Source organism: Pinus tabuliformis, chromosome 5_1, assembly GCF_031772625.1.
Source record: "Pinus tabuliformis cultivar Carrire ecotype Pingquan chromosome 5_1, CPIR1, whole genome shotgun sequence".
NCBI lineage: Eukaryota > Viridiplantae > Streptophyta > Pinopsida > Pinales > Pinaceae > Pinus > Pinus tabuliformis.
The window spans coordinates 513,134,463-513,155,626 of record NC_142305.1 but is presented as its reverse complement, the minus strand read 5'-3'; the positions used below and the strand labels follow the sequence as shown (position 1 = coordinate 513,155,626).

The following is a 21,164-nucleotide window of genomic DNA, read 5'->3' as shown; positions in this document are numbered from 1 at the left end:
AAACTACCCTATGCCCAAAGGGAACACTACCTTTTTGGTGGCTGACATGTCCTCCAACTTTTGTTCCAAATATCCTGACAAGCCAGACAAACCCATTCAGATTTTTTTAAAACCTCCAGATTGTTTTCTCCATATATATAAGCAATCCCCACAAAATTGGCCTTGACGTAAGTTATATTTGTTAGTTTGACAACGAATTACTAATTTTGGGTAAAATGTAATTAGTCAATTTATACCGAATTGTCAGTTATGTAACAGAGGTTGATGATATAAAACTGCTGAATGCCCATGAAATGTAAATGAGTGGAGAATCATTGTTGAATAATAAATTCCAATCCCTTGCCCCGTGGATGTTTCCTTGACACCTTGTCGAGGTTTTACCACGTAAATCCTGAGTATCTATTTGTGTGTGTGAATTCAGTTTCTTGTCTTGGTAAATGTATAACCGATTGTGTTTAGTTTATTCTTCTTCATTATTTCCCATATTGATACAACAAGTGGTATCAGAGCCTACATCAATTTAAAAATGCCCAAAAGCTTTCGTGGAGCAGGTGTTGAGATCTGAGGGCCGAGCGGTTGGAGCAGTTGAGCATTTCAACTTGCATGGAGAGCAAAAACTCTACCTGTGGAGTTTTTTGTTTGCTGGCGTGAGGAGCGTAATGGTGGCTGCGTGTTTGCACAAAGGGGAAGCATCCGAGAGTCTGCGTGCGTGAAGACCAGAACGTGTTCTTTCAAACCCCTGCGTGTGAAGACCAGAGCGTGTGTTGTCTGCGTGATTGGTCTGCGTGCGTGAAGACCAGAACGTGTTCTTTCAAACCCTCTGCCTGCGTATTTTCCAGAGCGTGAATCTGCCTGCGGTTGTAGCTGCGTGTTTTTCTGTGTGAGAAGAAACAATAAGTCTGCGTGAGGTATACGCTGGGAAGGTGTGACCTCTGCGTGCAAAGAAAACCCTCTGCCTGGGTATTTGCCAGACATTCGCTGACTGTTGTGCCCGTTCAGAACCCTCATCCGCCTGGTGTCTCTGCGTATGTCAAAGGCTGAGCGTGGAAGTGTGGAAAAGCGTGGAACAAATTCGCTGGGTGGTTTGGAGCGTGAAGTTGTTCTCTGTGTGGCTGAGGAAGTTGTCTAGCAGAACCGGCAGAACTGTTCTCTGCGTGCTGCCAGTGCTGGTTGCTTGAAGAAAACCAGAAAAGAGCATTTCGATCAGCAAAAGAAATTCGGGTATTTTTTTTTTTAAGTTTTGAGACAAATCTTGTTTCAGAAATTTTTTGAATAAAGGGGTGAATGTGAGAAATTGAAGAAAAAGAAGACAATTTTTTTTTTTTGAAGGAAAGGAGAAAAGAAGTTTAAAAAAAAAAAAAAGTTTTTCTATTTAAATTGAATTTTTTTTTTGGAGAAATAAGGAAATATACACCTTAGTTGAAGGAAAAACTTTCATTGGAAAATAAGGAAATATAAACCTTTGCTGAAAAGACTGAAACCCTAGGAGAAGAACAAAGACTGAAACCCTAGGAGAAGAACAAAATGGCCAAGATGTCGAATGTGAAATTCGAGGTGGAGAAATTCACCAGAAAGAGCAATTTTGCTCTTTGGAAACTGAAGGTTAGGGATTTGCTTGTGCAACAAGGATTGCACAAGGCATTGGATGGGGCAACTAAGAAACCTGCTACCATGACTACTTCAGATTGGGAGGACTTGGATGCCCGAGCTCTTAGTACCATCCGGTTATGCCTAGCGGATGAAGTTCTCTTCAATATTGTTGAAGAGACTATAGCTTCAGGATTGTGGGAAAAACTTGAAAACCTCTATATGACAAAGTCATTAACCAACAGAATTTATCTGAAAAGACAGTTATACAATCTTCGAATGAAAGAAGGTTCAAACGTTGCAGAATATTTGAATGTTTTTAATACAATAATATGTCAATTAACAGATATGGAAGTCAAAATACAGGAAGAAGATAAAGCCATAACCTTGTTGTGTTCTCTGCCTGAATCATGGGATCACTTCGTAACTTCAATCAGCTTGAGCACTGTTGATTCTTTGAAGTTTGAATCAGTTGTGGGAGCTCTCCTTTCTGAAGAAGTATGAAGGAAATCCAGCACTGAAACAGCTGCATCAGAAGCCATGGTAGCTAGAGGATGCTCAAAGGAAAGAGGAGAAAAACCAAGGGGGTCTTCCAGATCGAAATCGAAGGGAAAGAAGTGTAAGGCAAAATGTTGGAACTGCAATAAAATTGGACACTTGAAGAAGGACTGTTGGAAACGAAAGGAATCCGAAAACCCGAAGAAGGAAGCGAATCAGGTCAATTCAGGTATGATAGACAAAGTTTTATCTGCTGAAGAATTATGTATGATAGATGAAATTTCACCTGAATGTAATGTCTCTCAGGGTTTAGATAGCTGGTTATTAGACTCTGGTGCTTCGCATCACATGTGCCCACATAGAAATTGGTTTACTTCGTATAAAAATGTAAATGGTAGTTCTATGTTTATGGGTAACAATGTGTCATGTCAGACTGTTGGGATGGGAGATATCAGGATTAAGATGTATGATAACACAGTTAGAACATTAACTAGTGTTAGACATGTACCTGATTTGAAGAAAAATTTAATCTCTTTGGGAGTGTTGGATTCAGATGGATATAAGTTTACAGGTCAGGATGGCGTCTTGAAAGTCTTTAAAGGAGCCCTTGTGGTTATGAAGGCAGAAAAAGTCGGAAATCTTTACAGGTTAAAAGGAAGTACTCAGGTCAGTGAAGCAGCGGTTGCGTCAAAAAAGGAAGAAGCAGGTACTCGTCTATGGCATCAGCGATTGGGTCATATGAGCGAGAAAGGTCTTCAGATACTGATGAAACATACATCTCTTCCCGGTCTGAAATCCTTGAAGCTAGATTTCTGTAAACATTGTGTGTATGGAAAACAGTGTAAACAGAGATTTAAAGTTGGAAATCATAATAGTAAAGATGTTTTAGACTATATTCATTCTGATCTGTGGGGACCATCCCCTGTTGTGCCATATGGAGGTGCATTGTATTTTTTAACGTTTATTGATGATTACTCCCGTAAAGTTTGGGTCTATATGCTAAAAAGGAAAGCTGATGTATTAAATGTCTTTAAACAATTTAAAGTAATGGTAGAGAAAAGAACAGGAAAATCTATTAAATGTCTAAGAACTGACAATGGTGGTGAGTTCACTTCAGTTGAATTTGAACAATACTGTAAGGATGAGGGAATTTTTAGACACAAAACTGTTGTTTATACTCCTCAGCAAAATGGTGTTGCTGAGCATATGAATCGGACTCTTATGGAAAGAGCCAGAAGCATGATCAGCAATGCTAACTTGCAAAAGGAGTTGTGGACAGAAGCAGTATCTACTGCTTGTTATTTAGTTAACAAATCACCTTCAGTAGCAATTGATTGTAAAATTCCTGAAGAAGTTTGGACAGGTCAGTCTTGTGACTATTCACATTTGAGGATATTTGGTTGTGATGCTTATTCTCTCATTCCGAAAAATCAGCGTTCAAAATTAGATCCAAAGTCGAAATGTTATGTCTTTGTTAGGTATGACTATGCAGTGAAAGGATATAGGTTGTGGGATCCTACATTGCGGAAGATAGTCATTAGTAGAGATGTAACATTTGATGAATCCTCTCTGTTAAAATCAAATGTTGAAAGAATTGAATATGAACAGGTATCGTCGAATCAACGAGTTCAGTTGGAGGCTAGACCTTTCGGTGACAGTCGAAAGGAAGGAGAGACTTCTGGAGAAAAAGGTGTTGAAGACATAAAGGAAGCCGTTGAAGCTTCTGAACCAATGCAAGTTTCTGAACCAGTTCAGCAACCAGTCGCTCTAAGAAGGTCTACAAGGGAAAGGAAAACTCCCAAAAGGTATGAAGATTCTGCTTCATCTTTTGCTTTGATTACTGAAGATGGGGAACCTTCTTGTTATCAAGAAGCAGTAGATGATACAGATAGCGAGAAATGGAAAATGGCTATGGAAGAAGAAATGGACTTCTTAGCCAAGAACAATTCCTGGGATCTTGTAGAGCTTCCTGAAGGGAGAAGTGTTGTTGGATGCAAATGGGTCTTCAAGCTGAAACGGAAAGTTGATGGAAGTATCGAAAGGTATAAGGCAAGACTGGTAGCAAAAGGGTATTCTCAGGTTGAAGGTATAGACTTTCATGAGATTTTTTCTCCAGTTGTAAAACTTGTTTCTATTCGTACTGTGTTGGCACTAACTGCGTTGCTTAATCTTGAGTTAGAACAGTTAGATGTTAAAACATATTTTCTACATGGTGATTTGAACGAAGAGATATATATGGAACAACCAGAAGGTTTTGTACGAGGTCGCAACAGAAGATTAGTTTGCAAGCTCAGGAAATCATTGTATGGTCTGAGGCAGTCTCCCAGACAATGGTACAAGAAGTTTGATTCCTTCATGGTGAGCCAGAACTTTATAAGAAGTGAGTATGATCATTGTGTGTACTTCAAAAGTTTCAATGGCATATTCATTATCTTAGCTTTGTATGTTGACGATATGCTTATAGCAAGCAAAAGCATGGAAGAGATCAACAGGTTAAAGGCTCAACTCTCTAGGATGTTTGATATGAAGGATCTTGGAGCAACAAAACATATCTTGGGCATGGAGATACACAGAGACAGGAAAAATGGTAAGCTTTGGTTATCACAGCAGAAGTATGTGGAGAAAGTACTTGAAAAGTTCTCTATGAATAATGTGAAACCTGTTAATGTTCCACTAGCTTCCCATTTTAAGCTTTCTTCGGTTTTGAGTCCTAGAGCTGATGAAGAAAAGCAGTATATGTCTCATGTACCATATGCAAATGTTGTAGGCAACTTAATGTATGTGATGGTATCTACAAGACCTGACATTTCACATGCAGTTGGGGTTGTCAACAGGTTCATGGCAAATCCAGGTAAAGAACATTGGCAAGTAGTGAAATGGGTGCTTCGATATCTAAGAGGCACAAGTGACCATTGCATCGTCTTTAATGGTAGTGAAGGATCAGTCTGCGGATATGTAGATGCTGACTATGCAGGTGATTTGGACAAAAGAAGATCTACTACAGGTTATGTCTTTACTCTTGCAGGTGGAGCAATTAGTTGGATGTCAAAGCTTGAAGAAACAGTTGCGTTGTCCACTATCGAAGCTGAATATATAGCTGCTTCAGATGCCAGTAAAGAAGCAATCTGGTTAAAGGGTCTGCTCGATGAGATTGGAAGGACGCAGGAGAAAGTGAATGTACTTTGTGACAGTCAAAGAGCTATTCACTTGGCTACAAATCCTGCTTATCACAGCAGAACCAAGCACATTGCTGTAAGGTATCATTTTCTGAGACATGTGATCGACGGCGGAAAAGTAGCTCTTCAAAAGGTCCATACGCGAGAGAATTGTGCAGACATGTTCACAAAGCCAGTTATAATAGAGAAGCTGCGGTGGTGTTTAGCTTCTCTTGGCTTGCAGAAAAGATGATGAATGGGCATGGGCAAGGGATTAGGAAAATTGTTGTCAAGGTGGAGTTTGTTAGTTTGACAATGAATTAGTAATTTTGGGTAAAATGTAACTAGTTAGTTTTATACCGAATTGTCAGTTATGAAACGGAGGTCGATGATATAAAACTGGTGAATTCCCATGAAATGTAAATGAGTGGAGAATCATTGTTGAATAATAAATTCCAATCCCTTGCCCCGTGGATGTTTCTTTGACACCTTGTCGAGGTTTTACCACGTAAATCCTGAGTATCTATTTGTGTATGTGAATTCAGTTTCTTGTCTTGGTAAATGTACAACCGATTGTGTTTAGTTTATTCTTCTTTATTATTTCCCATATTGATACAACAGTGTTTGCTGCAATGTGTGGATACCTCAAGTTTCTTCTCTCTGCACTGATGACATATCTTTCTCGGAACAGAGTCAAAAATCTTGTTTCCATCAGGCCCATACCCATCTTGGAAGAAAACCCATTCAGTCTCGCATGACTGTAAAAGTTTCTCATGCTCTTCTTTATAAATCTCAGTTTTGTTTCCCTCTTGAAGCTGACGAATGAACATCCCTTTTTTTTAGCTCTAGCATAGATGACCCCATATTTAGAGGCATCCACAAGCTTGAAACAAAAGTTGGAGGACATATCAACAATCAGAAAGGTAGTCTCCCCTTTGGGTGTAGGGTAGTTCTCAAACTCAACAACATGAATGGTATCATTGACACAAATATGCAAGTATTTTGTATCTTGGTTTAATTATATTTCTTCCTCGGAGGATATTCTCGTATACTTTGTAGCATTTCCAGACCAAGCCAGATTGGCCTTAGCAAAAAAATTGACCTTCTCTGAAGACCTTGTCACCCCATGATCTAGTCACAATATAATTTGTTGTATCTTCTGCACTACACAAGTTTAACGACAAACAAGAAAATTGTGTTGAAGCCCTGCCCTAAAGGAAAAGGATCTCATAATTTGCATGAATGCAAAGAAGCTCATGCAGAACAGACTTAGCCTTGTGTATAACAAATGTGAACTCCTTACCTATGTGGTTCATCTCCGTTATGCTCATCCCGAAGCCCCTCCAGTCCTAGACCTCTACCTGAGCTTGATTTTTTTATAACATTTGTAGGCAGAGTCTTATTTGATAAAATTACTCTCAAGCTCAGACTTCTCGAATGTGAATGGCACTTTCATCAAAGACCTCATTGGTTCTTCCACTGGGCAACGATATAACCCATTACTCACATCGATCGCATCATGGAGAATCTTAACCTTCTAAACATTTTTCTTCTCTATTTCGCTTAATCCCTCGTGTAAGGAGATCCTCAAAGACCAAGCCACAATTATAGATTATAAAGCAAGGTGGTGTGTGTACAAAGACTTGTTCTCAGCGTCACAATATAATCTGTTGCATCTTCTACACTACCCAAGTTTAACGAAAAACAAGAAAATTGTGTTGAAGCCCCACCCTAAAGGAAAAGGATCTCATAATTTGCAGGAATGCTAAGAAGATCACTTAGATCAGACTTAGCCTTTTGTATAACAAAAGTGAACTCCTTACCTATGTGGTTCAACTTCATTATGCTCGTCCCCAAGCCCCTCTAGTTGTAGAGCTCTTCCTGAGCTTGCTTTTTTTATAACATTTGTAGGTAGAGTCCTATTAAAATCACTCTCAAGCTCAGACTTGTCAAGTGTAAATGGCACTTTCATAAGATACCTGAATGATTCTTCCACTAGGCATTATTAGAACCCATTACTCATATCAATCGCATCATGGAGAATCTTAACATTCTAAACATTTTTCTTCTCTTTTTCGCTTAATCCGCCATGTAAGGAGATCCTCAAAGATCAAGGCATACTTATAGATTGTAAAGCAGGGTGGGGTGTTGTACAAAGACTTGTTCTCAGCGTTATGAATTGTTTTTTTCATCTGTCATCTCCGTGGAACTATTGGATTCTGTAGTTCTAATGGAAGCAGAAGTAAACGAAAGAAATCTTACTGTGTCATTGGACGATGAATTGTTTTCTTCCATTCACACTTCCACAGGAATATCGCATTTTGTTGTTCTCTCGGAAGCAGAGGTAAATGTCTGAGATCTTCTTGCACCATTGGGTAAAACGTCATCTTTATCCTTTAAAAGAAGGTTATCAAAGACAACTCCTGCACTCTCTGCTTTTGTTGAAGACTTCTAAGAAAGGATCAGATAGTGTGAAACTGACATGTAACCCAAACTCTTTGCATTTCTATATAGAGTACCAGTAGAAGCCCACCATTTCTTTAGTCTACAGAACCCGTAGTTTCAAATATACCGCCAAGCCAGACAAACCCATTCATATTTTTTTTAAACCTCCAGAATGTTTTCTCCATATCTCATATATAAGCAATCCCCACAAAACTGGCCTTGATGTAAGTTGCATTTTCTGCAATGTGTCCGTAGCCCAAGTGTCTTGCCTCTACAATGATGACTTGTCTTACCCCGAACATAGTCATAAATCCTATTTCCATCAGGCCCATACCCATCTTGGAAAAGAACCAATTCAGTCTCGCATGGACCTAAAAGTTTCTCGTGCTCTTCTTTGTAAATCTCAGGTTTGTTTCCGTGTTGAAGCGAACGAATGGAACTCTCTCTTTTTTGAGCTCCACCATAGATGACCCCAATTTTAGAGGCACCCATAGGTTTGGAACAAATGTTGGAGGGCATGTCAACAACCAGAATGATAGTCTCCCCTTTACGCATGGGGTATTTCTCAAACTCAACAACACGAATGGTATTATTAGCACACATATGCAAGTATTTTGTATTTTGGTTTAACTGGATTACTTGCTTAGAGGATATTCTTGTAGACTTTCCCAACCAAACCAGATAGGCCTTGCAAAAACTTTGACCTTCTCTGAAGACCTTATCACCCCATGATCTAGTCACAGTATAATCTATTGTATATTTATGCCAATGAGACCATTCATGGTGTTGAGTTTGAGAACTACCCTACGCCCAAAGGGGACACTACCTTTCAGGTCGCTGACATGTCCTCCAACTTTTGTTCCAAATATCCCGACAAGTCAAATAAACCCATTCAGATTTTTTTAAAATCTCCATAATGTTTTCTCCATATCTCATATATAAGCAATCCCCACAAAATTGGCCTTGACGTATGCTGCAATGTGTCGATAGCTCAAGATTCTTCTGTCTGCACTGATGAAATGTCTTTATCGGAACAAAGTCACAAATCTTGCTTCCATCAGGCCCATACCTATCTTGGAAAAGAACCCATTCAACCTCACATGACCCTAAAATTTTCTCATGCTCTTATTTATAAATCTCAGTTATGCTCTAATTTATAAATCTCAGTTTTGTTTCCCTGTTGAAGCGGACGAATGAACGTCCCTCTTTTTTTGAGCTCTAGTATAGATGACCCCATATTTAGAGGCATCCACAAGCTTGGAACAAAAGTTGGAGGACATATCAACAACCAGAAAGGTAGTCTCCCCTTTGGGTGTAGGGTAGTTCTCAAACTCAACAACATGAATGGTATCATTGACACAAATATGCAAGTATTTTGTATTTTGGTTTAACTAGATTTCCTCCTCAAAGGATATTTTCGTATACATCGTAGCTTTACCGGACCAAGCCAGATTGGCCTTGCAAAAACTTTGACCTTCTCTGAAGACCTTGTCACCCTATGATCTAGTCACAATATCATCTATTGTATCTTCTACACTACACAATTTTAACGACAAACAAGAAAATTGTGTTGAAGCCCTACCCTGAAGGAAAAGGATCTCATAATTTGCAGGAATGCTAAGAAGCTAACGCAGATCAGACTTAGCCTTTTGTATAACAAAAGTGAACTCCTTACCTATGTGGTTCATCTCCATTATGCTCATCCCCAAGCCCCTCCAGTTCTAGAGCTCTGCCTGAGCTTGATTTTTTTTACAACATTTGTAGGCAGAGTCCTATTTGATAGAAATCACTCTCAAGCTCAAACTTCTTGAGTGTAAATGGAACTTTCTTGAGAGACCTCATTGGTTCTTGCACTGGGCAACGATATAACCCATTACTCACATCGATGGCATCATGGAGAATCTTAACCTTCTAAACATTTTTCTTCTATATTTCGCTTAATCCCCCGTGTAAGGAGATCCTCAAAGACCAAGCCACACTTATAGATTGTAAAGCAAGGTGGTGTGTTGTACAAAGACTTGTTCTCGATGTGAATTTTTTAATCCAACATGAGGGGGTGACCTATTGAGCATTGCCAATGAGGTAATTTCTTATTATAATAATGGTTACACCTGATGGCTGTAAGTTTTTCTGAGCTCCAGCATACATGACCCCAAATTTAGAGACATCCACAAGATTGGAAAAAAATTTGGAGTATGTTAAAGAATAAAGGGCAATTATGTATAGTAGGATTCTTCTAGACTCGATAACAATTTGTGAAGCACTTTTACAATTTATCTTTGTTAGCTTGATGTTCTTCTCTTATTATTAGTGTATGTGTTTACTTCCTCAAACTGCTACCAAAACATAAGTACACAAGATGTTGGCTCTAAGCCAGGGAAAAACTTCTCCTCTTGAGAGTAAAAACCTTGCATCTCTTCTTATAGATATTTAGATGATGAATACCAGGACCCTTAACAAAATAGATTCAAAGTTACCTTCAAGATGTTTGTCACTATCTTCTGTACTGTTTGATCTATGATTCACTATCTTGACATCACTGTACTTATTCTTCTTATGTTTTCATTGTCCTGTCACTGTCTTTGACATCTTCTCTTCTTGACTTGCCACAATTATTTGATTCCTCATCGGTTATACCAGAGATAAGTTATGCCACCAGTTAACGTTGCATTGAGAACTTGTTATTGTGTGAGTATATGTGCAATCCTTTTATTAGTCTTGATATATATACATTACAGTGGATGATTTTTGCACTTCTGAAGGATGTCACCAAGGATTCCTTTCAGGCTTTTGATATATATGTATATATATGTATGATTGAGAGGTTTCCGAGATATCCTTATAGGCTTCCAGGAAACATATCGAGCTTCACATGTAGACTCTGAGAGATATACCAAGACTTTGAGATATATATCGAGACTTTGAGAGAAATCCCGATACTCTGAGAGATACACCAAGACTCTGAGAGATACACCGAGACTCTGCCTTTGAGACATGTCTGAGCTTTAACTACAGACCTTGAGAGATATATATCGAGCTTCTGAGAGATATACCGAGACTTTGTCCTTCAAGACATGTCCACTGTGTATTTGATGACTGTAATGTGTGTTTTGAAGATTTGTTCTTCATTGATTCTACGTTACCCTTATATGTATATAAGTCAACGATAATGCCTCAAGCCGACAAGAGACCCTTTGAATATCAGTCAACATGTCAAGGAGATATATTGCAATTTGTAGAGCGAATTTGCATGATGATAGTGACACTTATATTGGAGCGTACCCTTTGATCTTTGACCTTATGACTTTCATAATATTTATGGTGATACATAAAAATCCTAAAGACATCAAGAAGAAGTCTTTGACCTATGGTAAATACATATTCCTCATGAAAGCCATGATGCAAGGAATAACAATTTTCTTCATAAAATTATCATTACAAGTCATAATGAAAACCGAACCTAGTTACTTTTCCTTCAACACTCCCTCTTAACTAGGGAGGTATTCATTAAATGGTACATGGCTATTCAACACTAAAGAGATCTCATAAAAAGAGTTGGACTAGTAATCGATCTGTATAGTATCATTATAACCAACATTGTCACATAGCAAGGCCTGGACTAACAAATCTATTTCTTAATAGATCAGAGCACAATGTTGGTGAGACCAGTGATGATAAACACCTACATCACTGCCTCTCAAGGTACATACCTACCCAGGTGTTCATTGAGTATGACCTTCTAGGATTATTCTTATCTTGGGTTCCCAACCCTCAAAGAATATCAGTCCTCTTGCCTACTCTTGTCTTGGATGCCCTACACATCCTCAAAGAGTATCGGATGCCAGATGATTACCCAATCCTCCCATTATTTCTTCCCAAGTGAAGACAAGAATGTTGTGTCTATCTCTTCCTCTTAATTGAAGAAGACATGCCCAAGTTTCCTCTGACAAGGAACTTGTCCAAGATCCTTTGTAATAGGAAACTTGTTATAACTCCCTCTTAGCGAGGGACTTGTCCATTCATTAGTAACTTCTTCTTTGTGGATCCTTCAGCTGCTTGATCTCCTTCCTTCCTTTGATGTCATGAAGTCTTTGTTTGAACTTCTTCTTGGTAGGGCACTGGCCATCAATCACTTTACTTCCTGGCTTGTCATGTCATTGCTCCTTCCTGGAAAGTGGCCTTCTTGATGTAGGTCAGGTTCTTTTGTCATCTGGATACTCCTTTGTCATTTGTCTATGCTTTAGAAGACTTATCACATAGATTCTTAGTTGTACTTTCTTGTTCCCATTCTTCGATTTAGTAGCCCTTCATGACTTTTATCCTAACCTTGCTCCAACAATAAATAGTTCTTTTGTTGGATGACTTCTTCATCATGACATCTTTGTAGGGTTGAATCAATTATTTGCACCTTAATATCTCCAAGGCCTTCATAGGTGTCAAAGGTCCTTTGATCTTTTTCTTCCTTTGTCATAGTTGTCATGCCTTCTTTCGGGATATGTCTTTAATGGATATTATCAGATAGTGATTCCTTATGACCATGGTGTTCTTCTCATGTTTGATCTCTTTCATCATTTTCTTCTTCTTGAATGGTTTAGATAACAACCTTATACTTCCTTCTTGGACTAGTCAACATCTCTTCTTTAACTTGCTTCTTAGTCAACAATCTTATACTCCTTAAGAGAGTATTTCTTCTTCACTTGCTTCTTGGACTAGTCAACCTTATACTCCTTATGGGAGCACTTCGTTATGTTGACCTTTATTGTAGTACATGCCTTCGAGAAAGTCATTGGTGAAAGATATTCTTTTTTATACTTGATCATGCTATTGAACCGTTCCCATGACCCAATAATATATATGAATTTAACCTTTGATGCATACATACCTCATCTTGATTCTGCTTTGATCATCTTGGCTTCATTTGGTGGTCCTTCTTGATTGATGTAGCCTTTCATGCTTCATCTATTCTTGTCTACATATCATCCTTATATTCCATGAATGGAATTCTTGTTGATACATATGCTCTTATTTATGAACCTTCTTTTGAAGATTCTTGTCATAAGATCTTGAAGATCCTCATCCTGCAAATGTTTGTTCCTTTTGATGATGGAGGCCTTCTATGATTTACAATCATGATCAATTATTATTTTATCATGGATGAGGTCCTATAATAGGTATGCTCCTTCTACATGAATATTTTGAGCTATATGTACACCATGCTCCTATATTCTAGAAGATATTTCTAACCATGCATTTTGTTCTATTTCTACATGCTCCTTCCATCCTATCTAGTGACATGAATTTTCTTATAATGTTCATGATTCCTCTACTAGCTTTCCTAATGTCTACCTTCATGAACTCAAAAGAGACCTTATTCAACGACTTCATTCATATATGAGGACCATAACTATCGTCCTTATTTCATGCAAGGATCTTTTCATGAATATTATGACTATCCTCTAGCATTTTCATTCCCTTGCAAACCGAAGTCATTAAATAAAAAATTGATTAAAAATGCGAGATACTTACTTGGCATGTGAAGAGGAGATCTTCACCTTGATGCTTGCTTGGGCTACCCATCATGAACCACTAGTATCCTTTTACCAAAACTTCTTTCGAGACCTACTAGCATTATGACTTTTGTGACCGTGACATCACCAAAACTGCTTTATGATCTTGAGATCATCTTGAATCCTAATCATCTTCAAGGTACTTTTGACTCCTTTTATGCGGGAGATATTGCTATCTCACAAGTGGAATTTATAACATTCAATGTTCGGAGGAGTGTATGAGCATCATTCAAACTATGATTGTGATATTGAGAGATTCATATTCTGATCCGAGCACCATGCTATTGAGATCATGTTCAGATCTGAGATTGTGACAAGTATATCAATATGACACTGTAATGAGATAGTGGTATCTACTATATGAGTTGTGTAGAGAAGCACAATATTTGTGAGCTCGAACTTGTCATCGAATGATTGCTGCTCCATTGCTATAGCTTCACTCAGATCTTCCTCATATTGATGTACATATATACCCATGGATGTTGTATTGATATTCTTCCTTCGTTGTGACTGAGTTTACTCAATTACTCGAGTGTTAAGACAGAGAGTATTAAAGGATCACCGAGATCCTTATCATCATAATTATGTTGAGAGTATATGATCCTTTACGTATGCAAAGACCATGAGTTCTTCAACGTGATCCATTTATGCGAGACTATAATTATAGTTATATTGAAACATGGATTAGTGTATATGTGAAGAAACTGTGTGTGTCACTATTAAGTTTGCGATTTACATATACCGAAATCAGGACTGTATGCTGAGATTCAAATATCATGCCAAGATTGTATCATAATGATTGTGACCGTGATGCCGAGTATATTCTCTTCTTCACCAAGAGTATTACGATTGTAGGTTGAGATATCATGCTGTGCTAATCCAGGAGTTTGAATATACTATTGAACTTCATCACCGAGATTCTGTGCCTGTTTGCGCCATCTGAATATTCATAGTGATCTGACTTCTGAGTACGAGTATTGGGACTTCACTTTAACTGAGATTGATCTGGACTTGTCTTGCTGTTGTACACTACTTGTGTCTCTTCCTTCCTTAAACTGCAACCATAGCTCTGATACCATGTTGAAGAATCAAGCGAAATTATGTATAGTAGGATTCTTCTAGACTTGATAACAATTTGTGAAGCACTTTTACAATTTATCTTTGTTAGCTTGATCTTCTTCTCTTATTATTAGTGTGTGTGTTTACTTCATCAAACTGCTACCAAAACATTAGGATAAGTACACAAGATGTTGGCTCCAATCCAGGGAAAAAACTCTCCTCTTGAGAGTAAAACCCTTGAATCTCTTCTTATAGATATTTAGATGATGAATACTAAGACCCTTAACAAAATAGATTCAAAGTTAGCTTCAATATGTTTGTCACTATCTCATGCACTATTTGATCTATGCTTCACTATCTTGACATCACTGTATTTATTCTTCTTATGTTTTCATTGTCCTGTCACTGTCTTCAACATCTTATCTTCTTAACTTGCCACAGTTATTTGGTTCCTCGTCGGTTATACCAGAGATACGTTATGCCACCAGTTAACGTTGCATTGAGCACTTATTACTGTGTGAGTATATGTGCAGTCCTTTGATTAGTCCCGAGATATATACATTACAGTGGATGATTTTCACACTTCTAAAGGATGTCATTGAGGATCCTTTTCAGGCTTTCGATATATATATATATATATATATATATATATATATATATATATATATATATATATATATATATATATATATATATATCCGACTATGATTGAGAGGTTTCCGAGATATCCTTATAGGCTTTTATCCGACTATGATTGAGAGGTTTCCGAGATATCCTTATAGGCTTTTGGGAAACATACCGAGCTTCACATGTAGAATCTAAGAGATATAGCAAGACTTTGAGATATATACTGAGACTCTAAGAGAAATACTGAGAATCTAAGAGATACACTGAGAGTCTACCTTCCAGATATGTCTGAGCTTTAATTATAAACCTTGAGAGATATATATCAAGCTTCTGAGAGATATACCCAGACTCTGTCCTTCGAGATATGTCCATTGTGTATTTGATGATTGTAATGTGTGTTCCGAAGACTTGTTATTCATTGATTCTACGTTACCCTTATATGTATATAAGTCAATGATAATGCCACAAGCCGACAGGAGACCCTTTGAATCTAAGCCCACATGTCAAGGATATATACTGTAGTTTGTAGAGCAAAATTGCATGATGATAGTGACACTTATCTTGGAGTGTACCATTTTATCTTTGACCTTATGACTTTCATTATATTTATGATGAAACATAAAAATCCTAAAGACATCAAGAAGAAGTCTTGAAACTATGGTAAAAATATCTTTCTCATGAAAGCCATGATGCAAGGAATAACAATTTTCTTCATAAAATTATCGTTACAAGTCATAATGAAAACTGAACCTAGTTACTTTTCCTTCAACGGAGGACATGTCAACATCCAGAAAGGTAGTGTCCCCTTTTGGCGTAGGGTATTTCTTCAACTCAACACCATGAATGGTATCATTGGTAGAAATATGCAAGTATTTTGCATTCGGGTTTAACTTGATTTCCTCCTCAGAGGGAATTCTCGTATAATTTGTAGCCTTTTGAGACCAATCCAATTGGCCTTGCAAAGCCTTTTACCTTCTATGAATGCCTTGTCACCCCATGTTCCAGTCACAATATAATCTGGTGTATCTTCTACACTACATAAGTTTAATGACAAACAAGAAAGTTGTGTTGAAGCCCCAACCTGAAGGAAGAGAACCTCATAATTTGCATGAATGATAAGAAGCTCGTGCAAATTAGACTCAACATTTTTTATAATAGAAGTGAACTCCTTACCTCTATGGCTCATCTCCATTATGCTCATCCAGTGTTGCGGGGGAGCGCCCCCCCCCCCCCTTCGAACCCGCTCCCGAAGCGCGCTCCGGGCGGGAGCGGCTCAGGAGCGCGCTCCCAAAATCGCTCCCGAATGGGAGCGATTTTCGGGAGTGCGCTCCCGTAAAAAAATTTACGCTCCCTGGTCTGTTAGGGAGCGACTCAGGGAGCGATCGCTCCCGCGCTCCCGGAGCGTTTTTTAATGCCCGGGAGCGATCGGGGAGCGATCACTCCCTGATCGCTCCCGGGCATTAAAAAACGCTCTGGGAGCGAATCGGGCCGGGCCGGGAGCGGTTCGGCGGAAAAAAAATCCGCCGGACCCGAAAAAATTAAAAATTTTAGAATTTTTTTTTTGTTTTATAAGGCCAATGGGCCAAAAAAACTTTCATTATCACTTCATTGAGCAAGTTGGAGCTGGAGCAAGAGCATTGGAGCGAAGAGCAAGTGCTGAGGAGCGAGGAGCAACTGCCAAGGAGCGAGGAGCAAGCCTGCAGAGGTAAGTAACTTAGTAATCTAGTTAGTTTAGCTAGTTAGGTAGTTAATTTAGTTGATTTAATTTAGTTGTTTGAGTTTAACTATTTAAAAATCATGTATTTAAATTAAATTAATAAATTAAATGAATTAATCCCAACAAACTAAATTAATTTGCGGATTCAAGACTCAAAACCCTACAAACATCAAACACCATGGACCTGGGGATATTTATTGGCATTTTCCTCTTCCTGGTCCCTTTTATGGTTATTATGGTGGTGGAGAGTAGGAAACGGAGGGGGCCTCAAACTGAAGAGGTGGATGAAGAAGCCGGAGGAAGTCAAATGGGTGAAAACCCCAGTGAGGAGGAGGTGGAGGAGGGTGAACATGACCCTCAAAAAACTAAACAAGACCAAACTCCATTGTGGAAATATGTTCACAGGGCTGAAACAGGGAGAGGGGGTGGAACCACCAAATTTCATTGCCCCCATTGCAACACTGATTACACAGGCTCATACACCCGTGCTAGAAGACACCTCTGCGGGAAAAGGCCATGGGATGGAGAGAAACAAATAGGAATCAAAACTTGTGCAGCGGTGTCAACAGCAGATAGAGCCAAATACATAAAGGAAGAGGAGGACACCCAATACAGAACAAAAAGATCAAGGGGTTTCTTTGAACCAAGCTCACAATCACAAAGAACTCCTTCAGCATCCTCCCAAGGTAGTGGATATGGACATGGAGGCACAGGGTCATCATCTTTAAGGTGTAGAACCATATCAGATTTCCTTGATGAGGGGTGTAGGAATGATGTGGATTCAAAAGTTTACAGGTTCCTCTATGCATGTGGGATACCATTCAATGTTCTACGCTCACCTTATTGGCACGAAATGGTTTCTGCCATAAATGATGCCCCTAAAGGATACAAGAGCCCTGGGTATGACAAGGCAAGAACTGTTGGCCTTGATCATGAAAAAGCAAAAATATCACATTCTTTGAATAAAATGACAAGTTCTTGGACTGACAATGGGGTGTCCATTGTATCTGATGGATGGACAAATGTAAAAGGCAAGCCATTGATAAGTGTTCTTGTTGTGTCTGTTAGTGGTCCCATCTTTCTAGTTGCACATGATTACTCAGACAAGTTCAAGACCGCTATCAACATTGCAGAAGCATTACTTGAAACAATTGAGCGTATTGGCCCATACAATGTCATCCAAGTCATCACTGATAATGCTCCTAATTGTAAGGCAGCGGGAGCAATTATTGAGGATAAATACCCGAACATATTTTGGTCTGGATGTTTGGTTCACACATTGAACCTTCTGTTGCATGATATTGTCAAAAACAAAAATGAACAATACCAATGGATTGGTGATTTGTACAAGAAAGGAAAACAAATGATAAAATTTATTACAAATCATAGCAATACCCATGGCCTTTTCCGCAGTCACTCGAGATTGGAGTTGCTGAAGATTGCGAGGACTAGATTTGGTAGCTATTACCTCACCTTCAGGCGCCTTTTGAAGGTAAGAGAGGCATTAGCTAGCATGGTATCAAGTCCACATTGGCAGGTGTTAAAGGAAAGGGCTACAAATGTAGCTGACATGGTAGGTTTTGAAACGGTGGAGGAGGCCGCTCTTGATGGGCAGTTTTGGACAACTGTGAGGCAGGTATTGGATTTCACCAAGCCAATTTATCACATGATTCAATTTGCAGATACAGACAAACCAGTGATTGGCGAGGTGTATGAGCAAATGGATACCATGTTGGGGGAAATAAAAGACATTGTTCATAATAAAGATCCCAACTTGTACAAACTGATTCATGATTGTGTGTGTGAACGGTGGAATAGGCTTAACCTTCCACTACATTGCTTGGCGTATATCCTTACACCAAAATACTACTCTACATCTTGGTTGGGCCAACCTGCATCAGGGGGTGGGGTTAGGACCAAACCCCATTTAGATCAAGAGGTAACTAAAGGATATCTGGAAGCATTAGAAAAGTTGGTGCCTGACAGGGAGGAATGTGCAGCTGTGCGCCTTGAAATAGGTAGATACTTCAGTGGCACTGGTTTGTATGGTAACTTCCATGCAATGGACGACAAAGATAAATTTGATTCTCTCACATGGTGGGAAACATATGGCGGCCACGGACTTTTGCCAAAATTGGCAAAAAAAGTTCTTTCACAGGTTGTAATTTTTTCTTCTGCAGAGAGGTGTTGGAGCACCTACAGTTATATACATAATGTGAAAAGAAATAGACTCAACGAAAACCGAGCAGAAATCTTGGTTTATGTGCACTACAACTTGAGGTTGTTGAGCCATTACTGTGATCGGGCTAATGAAGATCCCACATATAAAATTTGGGACAATCACCCTGAGGACGACAATTTGGAGGATGGCATTGTACATATTGAAGAACTAGAAGAGGAGCTTGTAAGGGATGAAAATGAAGCAGCTGCAGCAGCCATGCCACCTCCACCTCCACCATCCAGTAGCAGTGCTCGAGGCCCGAGTCTTGTTCCATTGCTGTCGCCACCTCCATCGACACCCTCGCGTGGAGGTTCTAGTTCTGGTCGTCGGTCTGTGCGGGAGACTCCTAGAAGACCACCACGACCTGCTTATACTCCTGGAGACTCTCGTGGCAAGGGCCACTTGTAGATTTACAGTTTACTTGTCTTTTTTAGTTTCTATTAGAATTTAGTTTTCATAACTGTTGAGTTTTGAGTCCTTGACTCTTGACTCTTGACTCTTGACTCTTTCATATCATTATGACATTATGATATTTTTTGTAAACATTATATCACTGTGACAATGAAAATTTGAAGTTTGAAGTTGGGCCTTGGCAATTATAACTCATTGGTAATGATTGTGAATTATGATTCATGAATATGATGCTTTGTGAAAGACTAAAGTTGTTTCATTTCATCTCATTATTCATGTTTCATTTTATAAATTTTTAACATTTCATATCATGTTAACAGTTAGAAGTTAGGACTTAGAAATATCTTCGATATTACTTCTTGTAATGGTTAAACTTGGCTTACAAGTACAACTTTGGTGATCAATGATGATAAATGTTATTGAATTTTCAATTCTGAAAGCTTGAATTTGAAACTTTAATATTGAATTTGATGAATCATGATTTATAAGACTCAATATGTTGCAGTTGTAATATGTATTTTACTAACTTGTGGACATGGTTGATGACTTATAATTTCTAGATGATTGATGTGATATGGTTCAATGATCAATTTATGCTTTTTTATGTTTTTTATGTCTATTTCATCATTCTACATGTTTTTGTTGACATATATGTATCAAAAATTAAAAAATATAAAAAATATATATATTTTTAAAAAATCGCTCCCGGATTCGCTCCCAAACCGGGAGCTTCTGAAAATGGTCGCTCCCGCTCCCGTTTTCGCTCCCACTCCCCGCTCCCACTCCCGCTCCCAAGTAACATTGTGCTCATCCAATGGAAAATAAAAAAATTGTGTTGAAACCCCACCCTGAAGGAAAAGGAACTCATAATTTGCAAGAATGCTAAGAAGTTCACGTAGATCATACTTGACCTTTTATATAACAAAAGTGAAATCTTTACCTCTATGGCTCATCTCCATTATGCTCATCCCCAAGCCCCTCCAGTTGTAGATCTCTTCCTGAGCTATTTTTATAACATTTATAGGCAGAGTCATTGGCCCTGTAGCAATGCCCGACTTGTTTGCACTGATCTTAGCTAGCATTGGGCACGACCTACCAATAAGGAGTCCATTAACGGTTATCACCAGTGGTGGAGGCCTTGAACTTGCGTGGGAATATGGTGGAACTCACACATAGAAACACAGGAAGAGATTACAAGACTCAATCGTGGGACCATGTAGCTGACCGAAAAGGAGGGTGAAGTTGTTGCTTGGGTCACACAATGGCATGTGTGAGGATGAAAAACGTGTCAAATTCGCATTAGAAGGAGGAGAACCAGGTGTGGAGGCCTTGAACTTGCGCGATAAGATCATTAAACTCACACACAAAAACACAGAATGAGATTACAGGGCTCGATCGTGGGGCGAAGCAACTGATTGAAAAGGAGGGTGAAGGCATTGCTTAGGTCATAAAATGACATGTGTGAGGAGGTATAACGTGTCAAATTCTCATTGGAATGAGGAGGACACAAATAAACGGTCTCTGATTGGCTGGATCAGCCCAGGCCAAGCCCATAGAGGAATGCCTATCAGTGTAAATATAAATTATATTTGTGTCTATTTTTGCATTGTCAAGGTAATTTTATTGTAAGGTGCGCCATAGCTATTAATCTGCTATTTATATTATTTTTTGATACATGAGCTTCATGTGTTGGAGGCAGAAAATGAGCAGTGGAGCGCACCATGGAGAATTTACGACGTTATCAAATCAGAAATTATTTTGATAATCTCCATCATTTCACAGACTTCCAGTTGCTTCAAAATGTTGAGCCGCTGTCAACATTGTTTGTCTGAAAGGCTTGTTAAAACGCGTGGGAGTTTGAGAATCTGACTAGGAAT

At 38.8% G+C, this 21,164-nt stretch overlaps 2 pseudogenes; both read right to left on the bottom strand.

The window, feature by feature from the left end:
- Positions 1 to 8,848: 8,848 nt before the first annotated feature.
- Positions 8,849 to 9,427, bottom strand: LOC149165762 (phosphoserine aminotransferase 1, chloroplastic pseudogene; annotated as a pseudogene).
- Positions 9,428 to 9,434: 7 nt separating this feature from the next.
- LOC149165761 (phosphoserine aminotransferase 1, chloroplastic-like) lies at positions 9,435 to 20,369 on the bottom strand (annotated as a pseudogene).
- Positions 20,370 to 21,164: the final 795 nt, after the last annotated feature.